Raw genomic sequence first — 20,124 nt, forward strand, 5'->3', positions numbered from 1 at the left:
ACTGGCCACAAAATTAGATTTGTAGAGATATACTTTTATTCAAATATCCTTGAAAAATGCAAACAAAAATGCTTGGCAACACCAAGGTAAATCAAACATTTTCCTCAGCTGGCAAGGTTCTCTTTTTAAGAAATCCTTCTTTGTTTGCCAGTAGACAATATTAATGACAAGGACTGGACCAGAAGGGAATTAATGTACAAAAACTGCATTAAAGTTACATTAAGGTGTACATTGTAAAGTCTGATTTACTTTAGATTCATGAAACTGAGGAAATTTATTGTCAAAGTTGAGCCTCTTGGCTGACACTCTTTATTTAACTCACACTGGACTGCTCAGTCACTGAGGATTTGGGGATATAAAACTTCAGCCCTTTCACTCCATGCCTTATGGTGCTCAGGCCCAAACAAGCAACTGTCTGCTGCCTCCACTGATCCGAAGGGAGGTCTGCCAACCTCCCTGCAAATCTATGTGTGGTGTCTGCTGCAAATGCCTTAAGAAGCTAACTTGCGTATTTGCAGAAACATTGCACCGCGGTTACGTTGCTGTTTTTTTGGTTTTACCTTCAACTTTAAGAAACAGTTGGTGCCAGCTGAAGAAAAGTGAAAGACATGAACCTCTGTGACCCCAGTGCCAGCAGGAGGGCTCATCAGAGTGCCCTGCTTAACACTCCTCATCCTGAGAAGCTGCAGAGGAAACTGGTGAGCATGCAGTGATTGCGGACTGGCTGTCTAGATGTGCCAGGGTGAAAGATGGCATAACAACCCTACTGAATGAAGTTTTCAGTCTACGTACAGAGATACAGAGGGTTATTCCAAGATAGGAGCTATTCCTATCAGGAAAAAACCAATAGCTTATTTCCAAGGCCTATGAGATTCTGCTCCATCCGATGGGAGTAATGGACTTGGAGCCTTCGGAAATACTGTAGATAACACACAGAGGAGCACCTAGGTGGTTATGCAGCATGCAGAGCAGCCTTAGAAACCCACAGACCATATGTTGCATCCTAGAGGTATATCAGCTATGAGGAAGCTGCATGTAATGTTGGGTATCAGGATACCTTGGTTATATTCTCAGTGTAGGGATTAGACTTGGGTTCACAGATCGTGTAATTGGGACTTTCAATTTGGCACACAGAGGCAATTGACTTAGATATGTCACTTTAGAGACCTAGGTTCTGTTCCCTGGCAGAAGAGCGTAAAGCCTAGCTCAGTAATGACGGTGATGTCTTGTGGAGATATTAGCAACAGTCTTTGGAAGAGATACTCTTAGAAATTCTGGCTTTCAGCCCAATACAACTTTATTTCTCTTACACAGTGTCTTAAACAGGGAAGTTTTCCTCTCACATTTTGCTTTCTCTGCAACAGGCACAGGAGGAAGTGTGACATTTGGCTACCCATGAAGTTAAGGATTTTCACTGTAGATGAAAGGCAAAATGTAACCCACTGTCTTGAGGTGAGATTGTCATTTTATGGATTTTAGACCCCTTAGAGCATTCATATCACTCAGGCCAATATTTTGGGTGGTGTGGTGCCTGTGGTGAAGCAGTAAAGCCCATGTTCAGGCCAAGAGGAAGTTTTAGAGGGTCTGACTATTTCCCTGCCCCAATGGTTTCTACAGAACAGGGCTGGGAAGATTTGATGTGAGGTCCTGTACTTCTAGTCAGATGCTTGTCACTGAGCATCAGCTCTTACTTTCTTGCAGGGAGATGAAGTGGAAGCTGCTGGAAACAGGGGCAATCCCAACAAGAAGGCCAGTAGAAACTGACCCTGGGGAAAGGGCCCTTGCAGACCTCACACAGAGGTCTTCTGTAGCAGCATTACTTAACTGTCAGCATCTAGGTGGACAGATGGGCACAATCTGGTGCCCAAGCAGTACAGGGCCCCTGAGACAGCTTTCCGAACCACACCAGCTCTCAGCTTCATCATGCACCCCAACGTCAGTATGCAGGGCAAGCTGGAGACCGCAAGCCTGCCTCATTAAAGCAGGCTCATTTGAGTCACTGTGTTACCCACACAGTCTGGGTGACCCCCGGCTGTTTCTCTCTCAGCCCCAGATCTGCCATTTTCCTTCTGCTGTATCTCAGTCACCCCAAACTTATTATTGCACAGAACTGTGGACCACCATCATGCCTTGCTTCCACCAAAAGCCAGTAATGAGTGGAACGAACACACTCTATCCGGATGTTTGTGTCAGGCTACTGATGTACAAACTGATATTGAATTACAGTTTCAATGAATAAAGGTAGTGGATCGTGAAATGCAGATGGTGAGTCACCAGTGCTAGGGGCACATTTACCCCTTTTTCTAAGGTGCGCTAGGGGCTGTCATTGGAGCACAAACTGTCTCCCAAAAAGTTAGATTAAGGGAGACATTTGACCTTTGATCTCAGGGGTATGCAAACTAGGAGTAGTTTTATTTCATTTCTCCGGCATCATCTATTTTAAACTCTTGTTGACTGTTTTGAAAATTGGAAAGAAAAGCTTTTATTTGAATTTTATGAGTTGACTTGAGTTGGCATGACTTCTACATGGCTGGTTAAAATCAAGCTATACCTCCTGCCAACAAATGTGGCAAATCTAAAAACAGGATACTAGGACACCTTAAAAATGCTGTGGTATTCTGAATGCATGTAGTGAGTGAAGGAGGTATCTCCATCTTTCCTGTCCTGGCTCTGACATTTCCCACTGCCTCTCTTGCATCAGATTTCATAATCAAATTGTTGAGAAGTATGTAAGACCAGCCTTCTGACTGGTCTGGTGAAGAACTGGTTACCAAAACGGGAATGCCTGAGTTTTGCTCTTAATGTGCTATTCTGGGTAAAAAGTGGTCAGTCTTACACAGGTGCAGCAGAGTTGCACTAGAGGCCTAATGATTTTTGGGGCAGCTAAAACCAAGGACCACAAAAGCATCACAACCACATCCAAAAGCAGAAGCTTCAGAGCTGCCCAACCCCCAGACCTTTGTTCAGACCAAGATACAATGTCATTTTTAAGTTTCCTAGTTTAACGGCAAGAACGGTTTTTTAAAGATCATTTATGTTCATACTTTAAAGAAATGGAAGATTTTTCTTGTGGTGTAATATTGCTCTTAACTAGCACAAAATTCACCAGAGGGCCAGAATAAATCTCTTTCAAAAACATACAAACATTGACATTTATTTATCCAGCAGACCAAAGCCAGAGCCATGCTCTTGTATTCACACTGGTCAACTGTGTAAATACAGTAGATAATCCTTAAAACTCATATAATACACTCAACAGACTGCAATGCTTTTTTTTGCCCTTTTTTTTTTTTTAACCAATGTTTGGTGCATGAATGCAACAGATGCTAGTAAGTAGTTTCAAGAATGAAAAAAGAAAGTCCTGGAAATGAACCGGTCCCAGTCCCATAACAGGGGTACGAGGCCCATGTGGAAAGGGCCATTTCCATGAATAGACCTGGCTTTTCTCCATTAGCTTTGGTCCCATTCACAGGAACCAGCAACGCATTGTCAGTATAGGCCATCAGTGGCTGTTTACACCCAAACTAATTTAATTTCTGTTTCACAATTCTATACACATAGATTGTTATAATGACCCTGAACATCATCTTTTTTCAGGCCCTAAATTGAAGTTTTGATTGGGCTGTAATTGCCTAGTGAGAGAGGACCTACTCCAGAGATATCCCTCCTAGCTCCAAACTGGGAGTGCGAATTGGGACTGCTCAGCTCAGCCCAAAGTATTGAGATCCCCAAGCTTTGGGTCCAACAATTTATAGAAACATAAGAAATCACCACTGTGTGCTTTTCTGCCTCTCCACATTTAGGTCTAACTTTACTCCCAACAATGGCTTAGAGGTTAATTTCAGTGGGATCCTTCCTGGATCTTGCCTGGTCATTGGTGGCATGAAACATGACAAAACAAGATGATGTGAAGGAAGAGAAGAAAAAGAGCACTGGCCCTCTTTGCTTCAGCTCCTGGATGTTCCCATGTGCTCCATATACCGCTCCAGCATTTGGCCCTGCACACCTGAGCAAGCAGTATGACAACACACACCCTTTGCATACACATAATTTTGATGCAGGAGCTGGTGTACACCTATCACTAACAGTGGGGAAGAGTGGGGAGAAAATGAAACCTTGAGCTAACCCTTTGCTCATTGGTGACGTTCAGTGTCTGCCACACAAACTGGCATTTTGTATAGATGTTAACCAAAATGTGTCCCTTTGCCAACTGCGTTATTGCAAATACTCTTCAGGGAACTGTAGTGGTCCCTGTAGGCTCTCACGACTTCCCAGCCACCGCAGAAATCACAGCAGGTGAAAAGGGGGGCAAGACATGATTTTGCTGCCATTCCTTCCGTATTTCTTATATATTTCTTGGAGACACCTCATTTCTGTTCTTTGTCAATGCTGTGATGCCCAAGTGACTTACTATCATTTTTCAAATTACTGGATACACTCTGCAACAAATATGCTTATTTTCTATATTTACTTTAAATGTATTATTGCAAGAAAGAAATTTCTATGATTTCACTGCTAAATTACAGATACCAGAGTAGGGAAATTTGGGGTTGTATTTCTTTCAGCATGTAGATAGCTTTTAGACAGCCATTTCAAAGTTTTCTTATTGGAAAGAAATGGAATTTTCTAATGCATGCTTGTTATTTCAGAGTTGATGGAATATGTGTTCCCTGACAACTCGGATATTTTGGAGTATCCTATTCAAGAAAAAATTTAGGAACTTTTTATAGTCATAGATTTCCTTAGGGTATTATGGTTATTGAGCTTCTATTTACGCTGTGCAGCATGGGAAGGGATTTGTATAATGTTTGTACAAGTTGAAACAGTTTTAAAACATATGAAATACATTCATATTAGCAACTAGTTATGAACTACGAAGCCAACGATTAAAGCTTATATATGAGATTAAGAATGGAAATGGATATGAGTCACAAGCACTTCTGATGTGGAGAGGGACAGCAATCGTTTAGATGAGACATCTTTTGGGTGGATCAAAAAATTCCTGTTAGCTTTAATTTGGCACTGACCCAACCAATTTAAAATATATTTTGTTATTCTATGATTCTGTGGTTTAACAAATTCTGCTTCTATTCCATTTTAAGATAATTGAAAAACCCCGCTCAAATGACTTCTCTACCATAGCAGTGCAATGTCATTGATGCAACTTTCACAGCTGAAAGGAAAATGGGACACATTATCTTAATATTTAAATGGTTTTCAATGTTTTATTAGACATTTTGAAGTTTTTGCTGTACTTATTCAGGAAGTTTTTATGTGGTCCCTCAGCTGAAGAACAGTATGTACTAGAATGCCTTTTGATAACAACTGCATTAACTCGACCTTTCAAAATAAACTTTTCTATCTATCTGCTATGACAAGTGTTGTTCTACTTAATAGATAGTAGTCTCCATTGACATTTCCTGTATGAAAGTCAGACTTTTGGAGCAGTATTCTCATTTCTTTCTGTGCATTTTTAATACCGTTTCTTTTACCAGCTAGGACATAAAGTAACTGTTATTGTCAGAAACTGCTTTTATTTTCCCTTCCAAAGCATAGAATAATAATTATGCACTTTCTGTCTCTTAACATCCAGCAGGATCCTGTTCCATCTACCAGTGGTTTTAGAGCTGACTTTGCTGGGTGCATGACTGAGCCCATGGTGGGCAGGACTATGCACATAGCTCATTACCACTGCACTTTGGCCTTGCCCTCACTGAGGGGGGTCCTCAGGAGAGGACTCTGTTGTTGCAATGTGGGACAGGTGTTACATGCCATGGGGCTGCAGAGATGAGGTGGTATCACCCATGATCGCAAAACCTGCCATTGTCATACAAGCGCTTGCTTTCCCACAGCCATGGGCAAGACACTAACTGCAGCAGAGCCACAAACCCTCCAGTGAAGGTCCTTACTGCAGAGCTGGTCTGTCAAAACTGCACAGCAGCCAGTGTTGGACTGCTGGGCAGTGATGCTGCTGGAGGAGGCTGCACTGCCTGCATGTTTGGATGATGCTCAGACAAGTGAGAAGTCCAGACATCTGGGGAAAGAAAAGTTGGAAATAGAAGGACAGGCAAAGAAGTGTTTTCAGATCGACCAGTGAAAGAAGGTGCAAAGAAAATGAGCAGAGAAACAAGACCTGATTTCAGCTGCAGCCTCATCTAGCCAGTCTGTTGGAATGACGCTTTTACTGAGTTGCTGCAATACAGGACCAGGCTGTATGGGTTGAACACACTGGTTATGACATTTTCAACTAATGCATTAACAGTGGTGGCACAACACAAGAAAGCTTGTAGCTTCACACTGAGTGACGCAATGTAAACAGCAGTGAGTTCAATGACAATGGGAGCCTCATTCCTGAGTTTTGGGCAGGGGACTGGTGGTGTGGAAAGAAGTGATGCTTTAGCACCCTATGGCCAGCTTTCTGGAAGGACCTGAGGCAGGGTTAGGCTATGACCCTGCGGGCAGCTGCAGAGCTATTAACTTCTGAATTAAAGTGGTGGGCGGCACCTTTGGGAGCAGACAGAAGGTTATGAGGTGCAGCATGGGAGAAGGAGAAAGCTGTGAATAAAAAAAGAGAGACAGTAGAGAGAAGACAGCAAAAGAGTCCTTCAGCAGCAGGAAAAAGGACTCTGTTCCTTAAAAACATGGGGTGGTGGCTGAAAGAGACGTAGGTCACATCATTTTCCCAGAAAGAGTATAATTTTACAGGAATCACTATGTAAACCCGATGGAGATGAGCAGGGGTCCAGTGAGTGCTGCAGGTTGTCAGAGCCAGCCCCAAGGGAGGGTGCAGTATCAGCTACAGTTAGCTACTTGGACATATGTCTGCACCGTGGGAAAAAAAAGGTCTTTTTGCTATCGGATTCCTCTTCAGGTCAAATAACCTAATTTGAAATTACCTTTAGCAGCAAATGCAGAGGCAGTTTAACACAACATTGGCTCACCAGTATGTCTTTCTCTTGTCTTACAGCCTCTCCGGGTTGACACACAGGAAGAGGAAAGAAATTCAGGAAAGAGGCTTCTGGGGGTTATTCTCTGCTCCTTCCTTTTCATCTGTTATACTAACATTAAGTGACATGTTTTGGTATTTTCAGCTATGAGTTCTTAAGACAGCTTCTACGGGAAACCTGCATAACCAGAGGACACAGTCCCATTTCCACTTTTCAAAGTTAGAAACAAACAAACAAGCCTGGAAACTGTTTTATTGTGGAGAAACAGACACGAAGAAGTAAATTACTTTTACAGCATCTTCTAAAACTGTTAAATTATTAAAAAGAACAGAAATTGGAAAGTAGCACCTTTTAAAAAAAGGTTTTGGTATATTAAAATAAAGGGAACTATAGTTTTCAGAGCTGTGTACAGTACAGTATGCGGTGAAAAGGAATAGTTCATTAATTTTTAAATCATTCTTCTTCTTTAGTCAAGGTGCTATTTTTCAGGCTGTATCCTTTGTATGGAAGCTGGCTGTGCAAAAGAAAGAGGTGAGAAAAGAGAGAAATAAAACCAGTAAGGGCCAAATCATGCTCCCACAAAATTAATGGAAGATTGTTCCATTGTCTTCAACAGAAGAAAAACACTGAAACAAAAAACCTAGTAATTTTACCTTCCATAAATGTTGAGAAAACTAAGCATGACACATGGTTTTGGGATGGGAGGCTGCTTGCTTATATGTCTGTATTCTTGTAACAATTCTGCTTTCATTTAGATAGTATTTCAAGACAGTAGATAGTGATCTTCTGATCATTTCCCCTCTACCTGTAAAGGTATAGCCTGCTCAAAAGAGAATTGGCATAGCAAATTCCAGGCAAAACCTGAATTTCCTGAATTCAAGATCTCTGGAGTGATATGAGTGAGTAAAAAGTAGGTTTACCAATTAGAATGGTTCTGTATATAAACTTTTTTTTTATTTGCACTGAAATAGCTTAACCTGTTAATGCTAAACCTTTAAGGATCTAGTTCTTAACAGAAAATAAAAAAGTATGTTACTCCTCTATTTTTCACCAAAAATGCTAACGGTTGAAAAGCATACATCTGAACATATATGCAAAGTGGGAGGCAGCAGGGATCTTTTCATTGACTCTGGTGGATTTGTTAGAAAGATTCAGACCAAAACCATGAAGTTCCAACCCCTAGAAAAACTCCTCTGCCACATGTAACTAAATGTATGAGTAGTCCCAGTGGCTTAGAGGGGATCACTTCACACTTGAAGCTTAGCTGGATGTGACTGTCTCACCGCTTTTCCTGCCTGGAGCTGCTGCAGAGTCACAGTTGTGGTGAGGACTACTCAGTGCAGCCCTCTCTGCTCCCAGCCCAGGCCCTCACCAGCTGGGCTGTGGGTCTCTGCAAAAGCACCATCCACACATACCTCATGCCAAGGTTTTAATCCAAGCAAGTTAGAGAGAGGCTACTGAGAGAGCAAGCTTTGATTCATAGCTGAAATCTGGCAACAAAAGAAGTTGACCCAGTTACATTTAAAAACCACCAGTGCTACAGCAGACATTGAAGCAGCTGGTAGTGAAACTCCTAATGATTAGAAAGAATCAGGTAAAGTCAAAATAAATAAGATTATAATTACACTATATCAACCAAATATGAAATGATCAAATATTGCAACTCAGTTGCAAAATCCAGGCAAAAGTGGTGACCCACATTTGCAAATAATTCTGTAAACTGTTATTCTTCCTCCCTCAGTCAACATTCTTTACATAAGGAGACTCAAAGGATTTTGAATAACATACACAAGCTGGGCAAACCTGAGACAGGTAAGGTCACATAATACATAAGCAAGCAACAATGGTAGCAGAAAAATAGTGAATGGTACCACTGGCATTCAAGTGGCTCTTCAGATTTAAATTAGAAAGAGGTGCAAAATTTAAATTTCTTAACTATGAATGCCTTTGATCATCGAGTGAGCGTCCTACACAAGAGGAATATTTAGAGCTGTGTCCCACATAGAGCTCCTTAGCAGCCATCCCTTGGAGAAAGGGAATCTCCTCCATGCTTGAAGAGACAACAAACAGTCTGCATAAGTTTTGAAAAGCTTGTTTGAATATAGATCATTATTTGATTCTGCTTTGTTACTCCTAAAAGCATTTGAAAAAGCTAATATTATTCTTCTATATGTGTCAGGAAACAAGTCCTATAATTCTAGCAGAAGTCTCTGGCAAGTATAGCGGGAGAGCTGAGTGTCTTGTAGGATCCATGAATATTCTATGGAGAGCCAAGTAATCAGCCTCCAAATGAGGTGCTTGTCAGATCAGAACAGTCAGAGCTGATTAAATCGTGCTTGGTTTATTGGCATTGTCTAAGCATCCAACAGATTAAAGACGAAACTGGTTTAATAGGACATGTGAACAAGATTTGACATTTTTTTTTCAGACTGATAAAACTGGACAGGGTGTGATTAACCAGACCTGACTGTACTTGACAAACATGATGGTGTTTTAGGATTTTTAACAAGGTTCTCAGGGCTTTCAACGTATTTTTGATGGTCACTTATCTGTGGTGAAGTTCCACTGAAGGTGATGGCAACTTCCTTCCAGGGCAGGAATTTGCCCCTAATCTACAAACAATCTGGAGCAAGTATAACTACCAATAAATTCAGTGGTGGATGTCAGTGTATACACCTAAGTTAGCTTCAGAATCACATACCATATGAACACAACAGCAAGCATAAACATCAACAAGCTTTGTTCGGGAACAGAATACACTTGACAATATCTCCTCAATGTGAGGCAGGAGCTCCCTGAGGTGGCAATGTCTCCTTCACAGCCCCTGTTTGTCCTTCTTAGAACTGGCCCATCTCCGCATGGGCATTTGCACCTCCCCAGGAACGTCTGGAACAAATACATCTCATGAAGATAAATAGGAAGTTACTGAGCAGAGAAGATACAGGTTTTAAAGAAAATCCACCAATGTAACAATCAGGGAATAAAACCCCAAAATTTGCACAAGCATCATACCCTCTGTTTTAGTTATGAGTGATGGTTCCTGTCCACAGCACCAAGTTATTTAAGAAGCTTGCTCCTCCAAATATTTTATCTGAACCCTTTCTGGATAGTTTAATGGGCTACATGTGGGACACATGTATTCTTGTCTCCAGATTACAGACTGAATTCAACCTAAGTCCACTAGCTGACAGCATCTGAAAACACAGTGAGAGCATAAGGCAGCATATGGCATATGAAAAAGAAGATGCCAACAATTTAACTACAGTGCTGCAGTAGGTCTAAAGATGGAATATGAACACTTCTGAAGGGAGAAACAGTACCTTTTCTTAAGCAAGCTGATGGAGTTGGATAGAGTGGGTGAGTTTTAGAGCCTGTCATTCCTTCACCTGGTCTGACCAAGCAGTAATAAACTCCAAGACAGAACAGGTCAGAGGCAAAGAGGCAGTGATTCAGTCTGAAAGAGACACTCATCTAAGGTTCATAAAATCACCCTCCTTTCCTATCTTCTCCTAAACCTCCTCTGCTCTACAGATGCAAATAATGTATTTCACACTCTGCTCTTGGGAACCACCACGTCTCTCTGCCCTGGCTAATAGCCAGCTTCTCCTCTCCTCTCAGTGCCTTCTGCTATATTACCCATTCCTCCACCTCTGCTGCCACACAGCAGACTCACCTACAAGTGCTTCCTGGGTGAAGAAGAGTGGGAGAAAACAACACTGACCACCTTGTTGCTTATTTTCACAAAATCCCTAGAGACTTCATGTCTGAGGTCTTTTCATTTCAGCCAGGTGAGGTGGAAAATGGTCAATGAGTTGGGAATTTACCAAGAGGAGAGAGACAGACACACCCAGACCAGGCCTCCAGATCACACAAGACTCAATTTCTTACTCAACCTTGCTAAAACTATGCAATGCTTCCTGTTTTTTTCTGATAAAATATTTCATATAATTCTTGTCTAGAATTCATGGTAATTATTGCAGCACAGCTGAAGCTACTGTGTCCACTAGCTGCCTGAAAACATGAAGTTTGCCTCTTCTTTTTTTACACTGCTCTCATATATGTAATAACTAATAATAAGCAGTACTACATAAGACTCTGACTAAGCATATCAAAGATTTTGTGGCTGTATCTTGGACTTTTCTTAAATGATATTTGCTGAGGTTACACTGAACTGACTTAACTGGTGCAAACCTCTGCACAGGCACTGCACCTCATATCATGTACTCCTATTCAGGGTAGATGTAAGATGAAATTAGGATACGCTCTCACAAACCTACATGGAGCAGTTGTCGGTACTGCCTGCCAGCTGTTTATTACTCCCCTGCAGTGTAAGGACTACATCCCTCAGCTGAAGTAGGTGCAGAACTGAAACAAGCATCTCCATACAGAGGGATAATCCACCAGCTGAACCACCATGTTTTAAAGACATTATTACTGATGTTGTTATGAGATTGTAGGTGGACAAGACTTGATGCATTGGCAAAAGCTGAACTATTAATTTTGAGAAGCTCTCCACAAATGCTAAGCCCAGCTAATGCCATTTAAATATATTCTTGCTGGCTGGTGAGGGACAACTTTGTGAATTGAACAGTCCTTTAGTATTGTTTTTCTCAGAGACTGTGTGTAGCGTAGTGTTATTCTGTACTATCTTTCACACAAATTACATTATCTTTAATTTCTTGCACCTTCTTTGCCCTGTGGATACTGGCAGATCTCCACGTTCTGCTTTACTGCTGCTCAAAATCTTGATGCCTCACACTCCTGCCCTGGCTCCTAAGAGGCTGCCAGTCACTCGGCTGCCCTAGCTGAGACACCTGCAAAGCCTGACCCATTGCCTCTCCATGCCAAGGAGAGGAGAGGAGGAGCCCCTTCTCTTCCATCTCATTGCCTCAGGGAAACTGCAAGTGAATGGCTCAGTGAACCTCCAGAAGAAGCTCTTACAAGCCCAGTCTGCAAAACAGAGCAAGGAGTCATGTCTGAAGTCCAGCTGCCCACTAGGCAGGCTGTTTGGTGGGATTTGCAGGGAAACTAGCTGTTGTCCCAAAGGAAAGGACACCAGAGCACCACCAAATCACAGAATCTCTTTGTCCTTGGCCCCTGCTACAGTTGGACATTTGAGGTATGTCTGTAAAGCTTTAGTTCAGCTAGAGAGGCAGGGTGTAGACTGACAGTATGCTATGGGAAAGACTTATCTTTATTATGGTACAGAAGAATATGGGCATGTGGAGGGTCCCAGATATATTTTGAGGAGGTGACTCTCACCACATCTGAGTGTTGCTGGAACAGTTGAAGCCCCAAATTCAAATGTTACCTGAGAGTAAACAGCTCTCTATTTGCTCTTTCCTGACAGGAATCAGATATATGGCAGGGGTGGCTGTCTGGAGATATAGTGAGATTGTTCTCATGGAAACCAGGTGAAAAAATAGCATAGAAAATAGCTGAAGGGGACACTGGAAGAAACTGAATAATAGTGACAGGTAGATGATAATTACCAATCAAAATTTAATTGAGATAAACAGCTGTTTTTCCACCAGTTAGTAGGAGTGAGTCAAGAAAATACGAAGATCAACCAGGATACGCAACAGTTTTTCTTGCAGAGGTGAAGTGAGACAGTGTTAGTGTCTCAGGTGCAGACAGCAAAACCAAAGGAGAGTGAATAGTCAGGCAAGCTGGGAAGAGCAGAAGAGGGGAGGCAAGCTGGCACTCTGAAGAGGCCTGGGTACAGTCAACTGCGGAGAATACGGGGCACCACAGACAAAGACAGGGTAGATGGAGAGAACAGGACACAAATAGTACGCCCTACAGACATAAGGGGAGTTGGGCAGTGCAGAAAGGTTTGATATAGTGATGAACAAAGCAACTTAGGCCACTAAAGTCTTTGGAGCTTCAGATTATATTTGAAACCCGCCCGGGACAGTCCTTCCATTAAAGATTATTTAGGGTAAGGAGCACCAAACCTATTCTCTTTAAGGTTTACATGGCCTGAGTACTTACCAGAAGTGAGAAATGCATGGCAAATAGCAAGGACTGAGCAAAGGAGGTCTCAGAGTGAAGTCCAGAGCCTCTTGCAATGAGAGGTCATGGAATAAGGAGGAAGCCAAGCATGACGGCATGGAGAAATGGGGACCAGGGTGGAGGAGCTGAAAGGAGACAGGCATACAGAAGGTCAGGTAAATCCACTTACAGGTAAGCAAACCAGACCCCTGGGAATGGCCTTAGGTATGAAGATGTGGGCTGGCAGTTCATTTGGCAGGGTGGGAATGGAAGATGGGCCTATTCTGCTACACGATGCCTTCCAGCCCTTCATAATCACAAAAGGTTTGTTTCTGATCTACCCAAGAGCAGATATTCTCAGAGGCAGACCTTTCAGAGTCTGTTTCTCCAAAAGAAGTGGTCTGTTGGTGAGGTTAAGCCACAGAGAACTGGAATTGCCTTTGTTGGTGTAGCTCTGCTCTCCAGCAAGATAATTTATTGCAGCAAGGCCTTTCTGTGAAGCTCTAACCTCCTCTAAGCTAGAACTTTGGCTGCCACAGCAATGTCATTTCAAGAAACCACCTCCCTAACCCACTTGGTGATACCAGCCAGTGTCTAGAGTCAAGTGGGGCTTGTGCAATATGTTTACCATGATTCTGGCTTCCCTCAGAGGGAGCACAACAAAGGGGATGGCCAAGTCCATATCTCCCTGGACATCTGTAGCAGCTGTGGCAGTCTGTGGGTCTGTCCAGGCTTGCAGGCAGAGAAGAAGAAAGTTGGGACTGAGGGACTCTACAGAAGTACACCATATAGATGGGAAGAGGAGCTATCACATATTTCTCCTTCTGTTCATTTATACGCAGGCAGAGCTAACCTCAATCTGTCCCCAAGTTATAAAATATTTCTAAGGCAAATGTGAATGGCATTCCTTGGCTAAAGTAATTAGATTTCAGCTGCTTCAGCCCACAGGACAGTACTGTCTACTCTGCAGAATGTTAACTCTAATAACTGGAATCAACAAACAACACTGGTAAAAGTCTTGCTTGAAATAATATATATCAATACAGTATCATAATAAATAATAAATACTGTTAATACTGAGTAAATAATGTATCATGCTAGATTTGTGTAATAAACCACACATAAATACGTAATCATCCTTTGAAATAATATAAAATTAGCAATTGTGAAGTGAACTTAACCTATTATCATGCTTCAGGAGAAAAAGCCTACAAGTTATTTAGAGTCTGAACCACTGTGGCACTGTAATAGCTTAGCTGAGAGTAACACCAGCAGCATCACATGAGAAAGCAAAGGAGCAGAGAGCTGCCTGTTGCCTCACAAAGAAAATAATAATACACTTCTCAATTTTATGTTCAGGGCTAAAGGTCAGTTGATCTACTGGGTGTGCCAAGTTTTTTGTTTAAAAAAGTTAATTTATTGCTGACTCAAGGCCTTAAGCAAGTTGTTTTCCAACAAGTAAGATGAAATAAAGCAACACAGGCAGCCAGCAGATTTAAGAAAATGTAAAGATCATTCCTGTGCTAGAGCAACACAGAAATACTCCAGACTGCATCAGGGAGTCATGTTTTGGCTCCATTCCCAGAGTCCTCATAACACTTTTTATCCCCAAGCACCTTACTAACTTGGGCAAATTAATATGCATACAGTACATTTGGGGTCAGCCTGCTTTACTGGCTCTGGTTTCCAGAGGCAGAAACTGGTATGCAGATTTTTGAGGCAGATTGCTGAAGATTTCTACGCTGCTTTAGAGCATGTTGGTATAGATTAGTTAGTGATGCCATCAAATCCATGGCCAGATTTTTTGAAGACTGGCATAAAAAATGCTTTGCACTTTCCTGTAGGTTGTGCCACACATTTCAGGGCTACATGACAGGGAAGCACTAATGAGAACAGTCTCTGAATGATTCATTCAAAACCACAGTGAGACTGGTTACTAGAAGAAAAGCATTTACACAGCTTAAAGCAACCATGGGTAGCTTTCAAAACTGACCTCAGCTTTTTCAAAGGCATTTGGGGTCTAAAAACTGCAGGTGTGTACCTGGCAGTATTTTCACAAGCACGTAAGCTAGGAAAGTAGCTAATTCCTTTCCCTCAGGCACAGCTGTTAATTGTACAAAGTACCTGTGAGAAACTCAGCAGCTAACCTTCTGAAAATACCACTGGATATCAAAAGCCAGATTTAAAACACATGCTCTTCTTTTAAAAGAGCAGTGGAGTCTCACCTAAGAAACAAAGGGGATGGAAATCTCCAATATTGCTTTGGGATGTTTACTTTGCAGCCATGGAAGTAAGCAATGTCTTTTACAAAATTGTGCAGGAAGTAAAAAGGTGACTTCAGAACTGTTACTCACTAATTCTCATAACACTAGAATCAGGCAGCACTAGACGGGGATCACTTTAAAGCAGATGAAAGAAAATATTCTTCTACGCAATTGGCAGTAGGATTTGTTGCTACAAGATGTGATGGAGGTGGACAGTGCCGGTGGGCCCCATGTGGGGTTGGGCAAATTAGTGGAAAACAGATCCTTAAAGAGGTGCTAGAAGAGCTGTGCAGGGAGGTACCCTGCAGTGTCCCTACCACCACAGCTCTGGCTGCTGGGCACTCTGTGGAGATGTGGATGTAGATGCAGGTATTGGCCAGGCAGATCACAGCCAGGCTCACAAGCTGTCCCAGTGCAGCATCTATGCACTGCAAAAGACAGAATCTGGGGAGGGATGAACACTCTCTTGGACCTAGGAGGACATTTCTTATGTCCTTGTGTCATGGTGCAAGGGCGATCAGATGTAGAAGAACCAGAATACCCACATGCAAGAAGGAAGCAGTTATGGCTGGGTATGAGTGATACAGCCCCTCATTCAGTCAGACTGGTGGCATTTGAGGCCAAAATCCAGATCAGTAATGTAGCAGTATTGGAGAGGACTGCAGTGTTAGAAAGCAGGCCTTATTGGATGGGGAGGGAGCATGAGCCCTGCAAGGGGTGGGGTGAGCCCTCACACTGATACCAGCTGCCAGAGCAGCTCACCATCCTGCAGGTCTGCTGGGAAGCCCTCACCACAAAGCATGGTCTCCGTTCCCAGCCCAAATTCCTGCATCTGATCAGAAAGCACAGCACTGCTCTGCCCCTGCAGAGGATGCATTTCACCTTACTCATGAAGATCTTGGCTAGTCCAGTCACAGTTCCCACTGAAGGGCACCAGGATGAAACTCTCCCCACTGAAGACTCAGCTGGCTTTTGTGAGCTGAAACTCTTTTGGTTGGCTAGAAGGGAGCCAGCTGTGGTTGGCTCTAATCACTGCTGGCTGCCTGACGTCAATCAGTGATTTACAAAATGAAGAGTATTACTCAGATTTCTTCCCTTTGCCTATAGGCAACACTTAATTAAAACTGGTGAGTTTTTCCTCCATATGAGGCAAAACCAGGGCCCTAATGTCAAGGTTCAGTGACAATTACACAGTGTGTCAAGGATGTCCCAACTGAATAAACCCGTGATCTGCAGATTGCTTTCTTGGAAGATCCGCTTAGGTCTAATTAAGGCAGCCATTCCTGCAGGGCAATAAAAGGGTGTTTTTCCCTCTGTAACTATTCCAAGTAAGGCTTGAGATTGCTGAGCCTTTCACTGCTGGATTTTTTTAATTCCTGCCTAGTCACTTACCATTTCATCAACTCCAGCGCACTGGTTTGGCTCAGCTAGAGTTAATTTTCTTCATAATAACTAGAATGGGACTATGTTTTGCATTTGTGCTGAAAACAGTGTTGATAATACAGGGGTGTTTCAGTTACTGCTGAGCAGGGCTTACACAGGGTCAAAGCCTTTTCTGCTCCTCACCCCAACCCACCAGCGAGTGGGCTGGGGGTGCACAAGAAGCTGGGAGGGGGCACTGCTGGGACAGCTGACCCCAGTTGACCAAAGGGACATTCCATACCATATGGCATCATGCCCAGAAATAAACTAGGAGGAAGATTAACTGGGGGTCCACCGCTCAGGGACTGGCTGGGCATTGGTTGGTTGGTGGTGAGCAATTGTTTTAATTTGCATCACTTGTCTTCTTGGGTATTATTTCTCTCTGTTATTTTCATTTTTGTTACTATTTTTATTATTATTACTATTGTTATTGTTGTTGCTGTTATTTTTATATTATTATAATATTTTCTTTTATTTCAATTATTTAACTGTCCTTATCTCTACCCATGAATTTTTTCACTTTTACCTTTCCAATTCTCTTCCCTTAATCCTGCTGAGGGCGGTTAGTGAGTGAGCATCTGTGTGGTGCTTAGTTGCCAGCTGGGGTTAAACCACAACATCCAGAAAACAGGAAAAAAAAAACCAAAGAATTTGTCCTTCTCTCATTCTAGAAAAGTCCAACAGGCAGAAACCTGGTGGTGGGATGAAGGGCTATGTGTTGCAGTATGGCCCTCACCAAAGGCTGGCCTGGCAGCTGGCAGCCCAGAGGCAGTGACAGGAGTCATGGCAACAGGAAAATAGCCCTGAAAAATTATGTACCTCTGAAGGCCAGGAGTGCTCGCAGAGTTGGAGAAGAAGCAGTAGGGAGAGAAGACCCTTCAGCCAAAAGTTTCTCCATGGTGATCTAGCGAGGAGGGAATTAAGCACAGAGTTTTGCAGAGAGATGCCAGAAGAAATGAAGTTTGTAAACTAAGTGGTCACACCTTGAGAAATGTGAACCAGCTCCACCTGAATCGGCTTTGATAAGTTTGATAAATATTTCCTGAGAGAAAGAGTAAGATGCTCATTCCTAGCAGCTCCAACTCCCCTCTATATCAGATCCTGTGCACCATTAAGGAGATCAGATGAGGATTTGTACAGTTGTCATGAGTAAACACATACTACATCTGGCTTTCTTCCACCGCCTGCCACCCAAGAGTGTGATCACTGACACCATCCCCACGTAAAGCAGGGGCTGTGGCCCCTGGGCTGCCAGTGGGATTTGTTGCAGCCAAGCCCGAGGACGCAGGCATGCTGTAGCTGTCACGCCTCAACAGTTATAACCATAACTTCCCTGAGGATTAGCACACCAAAAGCAAGACCCAAGACTCCTGCTTTTCAAGCTTTCAGATTTCAGCAATGAATTAACTCAGCTGGTTAAGGTAAACACTAGCCTACTGAAGTCAGTGAGATCTTTGCCACTCAATGAACTGGGCTGACACATAACCTAACGAATGCAGAAGATAAATTGATTGCAAGATAAATTGATCTTTTTTTCTGAGCTGAAGACTTCTGAGTGTATTTTGAAAGGGAATCATCTTTGCAAGGAGAAGGCAAGAAAGGAAGGAAAAGAAAACCTTGATACTTGTTTCATTCAGGTCTCTGTGCAAATTTATAATTAATGTTTAAGAACTCATTGCAGATAACTCAGTTGTGAAAAACCTTGTGACATATATGAAGATCCAGTACTAATTTTTGCTTTCACTGATAATTGGTATTTCTCGGGTTTTTAGCTCACTTCCACTGGGTTCATAAAAACTTGGGAGCAAACCATTTTGGTATTGTTGTTGCATTGCAGTTTTGCTCCTTTGTTAATTTTGGACCAAGTCCTACAGTGTAGCAAAATTATTGAACTTGGTTTTGCTTAGGTCTGTAATTCCTGTAGCTTCTCTATTACCATGAGGCAGGGCACCCTATAGGCACAATAAATAAATAATACAATACTGAGAGCTATAACAAATCACAAAATACATTATTAAAAAAATTTAAAAATAAATATCCCCCTCTTACTTCAATAGAGATTGATTTTATAATGTGGAATGCTGAGGAAGGCTGCTGGAATATATATATGGGCCTGGGGACATGGAAAATACAGTGTAATGTGCGACTTGCTCCCCTGATTAGAAAAATAAAAAACGCCCCAGTGAATGGTTGTATTTGTCAAATAGAAACCGAGCTCCTCTGTTCCCAGCCCAGGTAGGATGCCATGCTTGTTTCAGTCCCTTACTGCAGTAGGCTGCTGTGCCTCCACACTGAAAACTGAAAAAAAACCCACAAGCTGGCACCCAAAGCTTACTCTTTACACCTTAAACTGCACAGCAGGATGCAAGAAGAAGTTTTGGAAATGACGAGTAGGCAATGCCCTCTCTGGGTTGCTGAGACATCTCTCAGTAATGATCCTCAAATCTTGGGAGAAGGTCCCTGGGCAGGATGCTCACCTGCCTGGGACACAGTGCCCTATGTACCTGGTGTAGGTCCCTGGCCCTGCTGCTTTGCTGCCTCCTGGGCAGAGGTTTGACCACTGCAGGGAACAAGATGGAGCAAGCAAACCTAAGGTTCACTTGTGCCCCGCAGCAATCAAACCTCTGCCCAGATTGCAGCAAGGTGGTGGGAATGCAAAGTGCTGTTGAATGGCCAACAAGTCTTTCTTGTTTCTCAATGGAAGGAGGGAACCCTATGCTCAGTGCTTCATGAAAAGGCTTGCAGCCTGAGTCAAACCTGAATCTCATTAAGGATGCCCTTTTCCCCTTCCCTCAGGTGCTTTTTTTACCCTTCCCCACAAACAGGAGGAGAGGAGGCAGCAGGGAGCTGGAAATTCACTCCTGCACAGCACAAAGACCTGTGACAGAGCATTACCTTGCTTGACATGGCACTCCTTGTCCTGCACACACTTTTCTTGAAGTGCAGCATCCCTACTGTGCATTTCCAGAGCCATGCAAAATCATTTCAAGTACAGCTGCTTTCAAAAGTTGAATTTTAAGAAGTAACACTAATACCTTACTCTTACACGTTTTTTTGCCAGTAGACCTGTTTTTTGTGGCATTTTAACCACCCATTATCACTGACCCCTTCCAGTCTGAAAACCTCCAGGGAGTATTTCCAGCCTCACTGGATAGCCTGCTCCCACATGGCACTCTTCACCTAGCAAAGCAATTCTCTTAATGTCCACTCTGACTTTCCCAAGGTGCAGATTGTAGGCATTACCTCTTTCTGTATAATCTTCCACTTCTAGGAAGTGTTTGGCTATGTCTTTTTAAGTACTTGGGTAGTTGTAGGTTCTTCTTAGATCACCCCTTTGCCCTCTTTTTGTAAGATTGAACACCTTCTCCCTAAGCCTCTCCTTGGGCTTGTCCACCCTGGACTACATTTCCAAATCCTTCCTGAGCTGGCCTCTATCCTTGGTGAGACCTCACCAGCACTCAGTAGAAGGGAATAAAATCATCCCTTGATAAAAGTTA

Source organism: Phalacrocorax carbo, chromosome Z (genome assembly GCF_963921805.1).
Source record: "Phalacrocorax carbo chromosome Z, bPhaCar2.1, whole genome shotgun sequence".
NCBI lineage: Eukaryota > Metazoa > Chordata > Aves > Suliformes > Phalacrocoracidae > Phalacrocorax > Phalacrocorax carbo.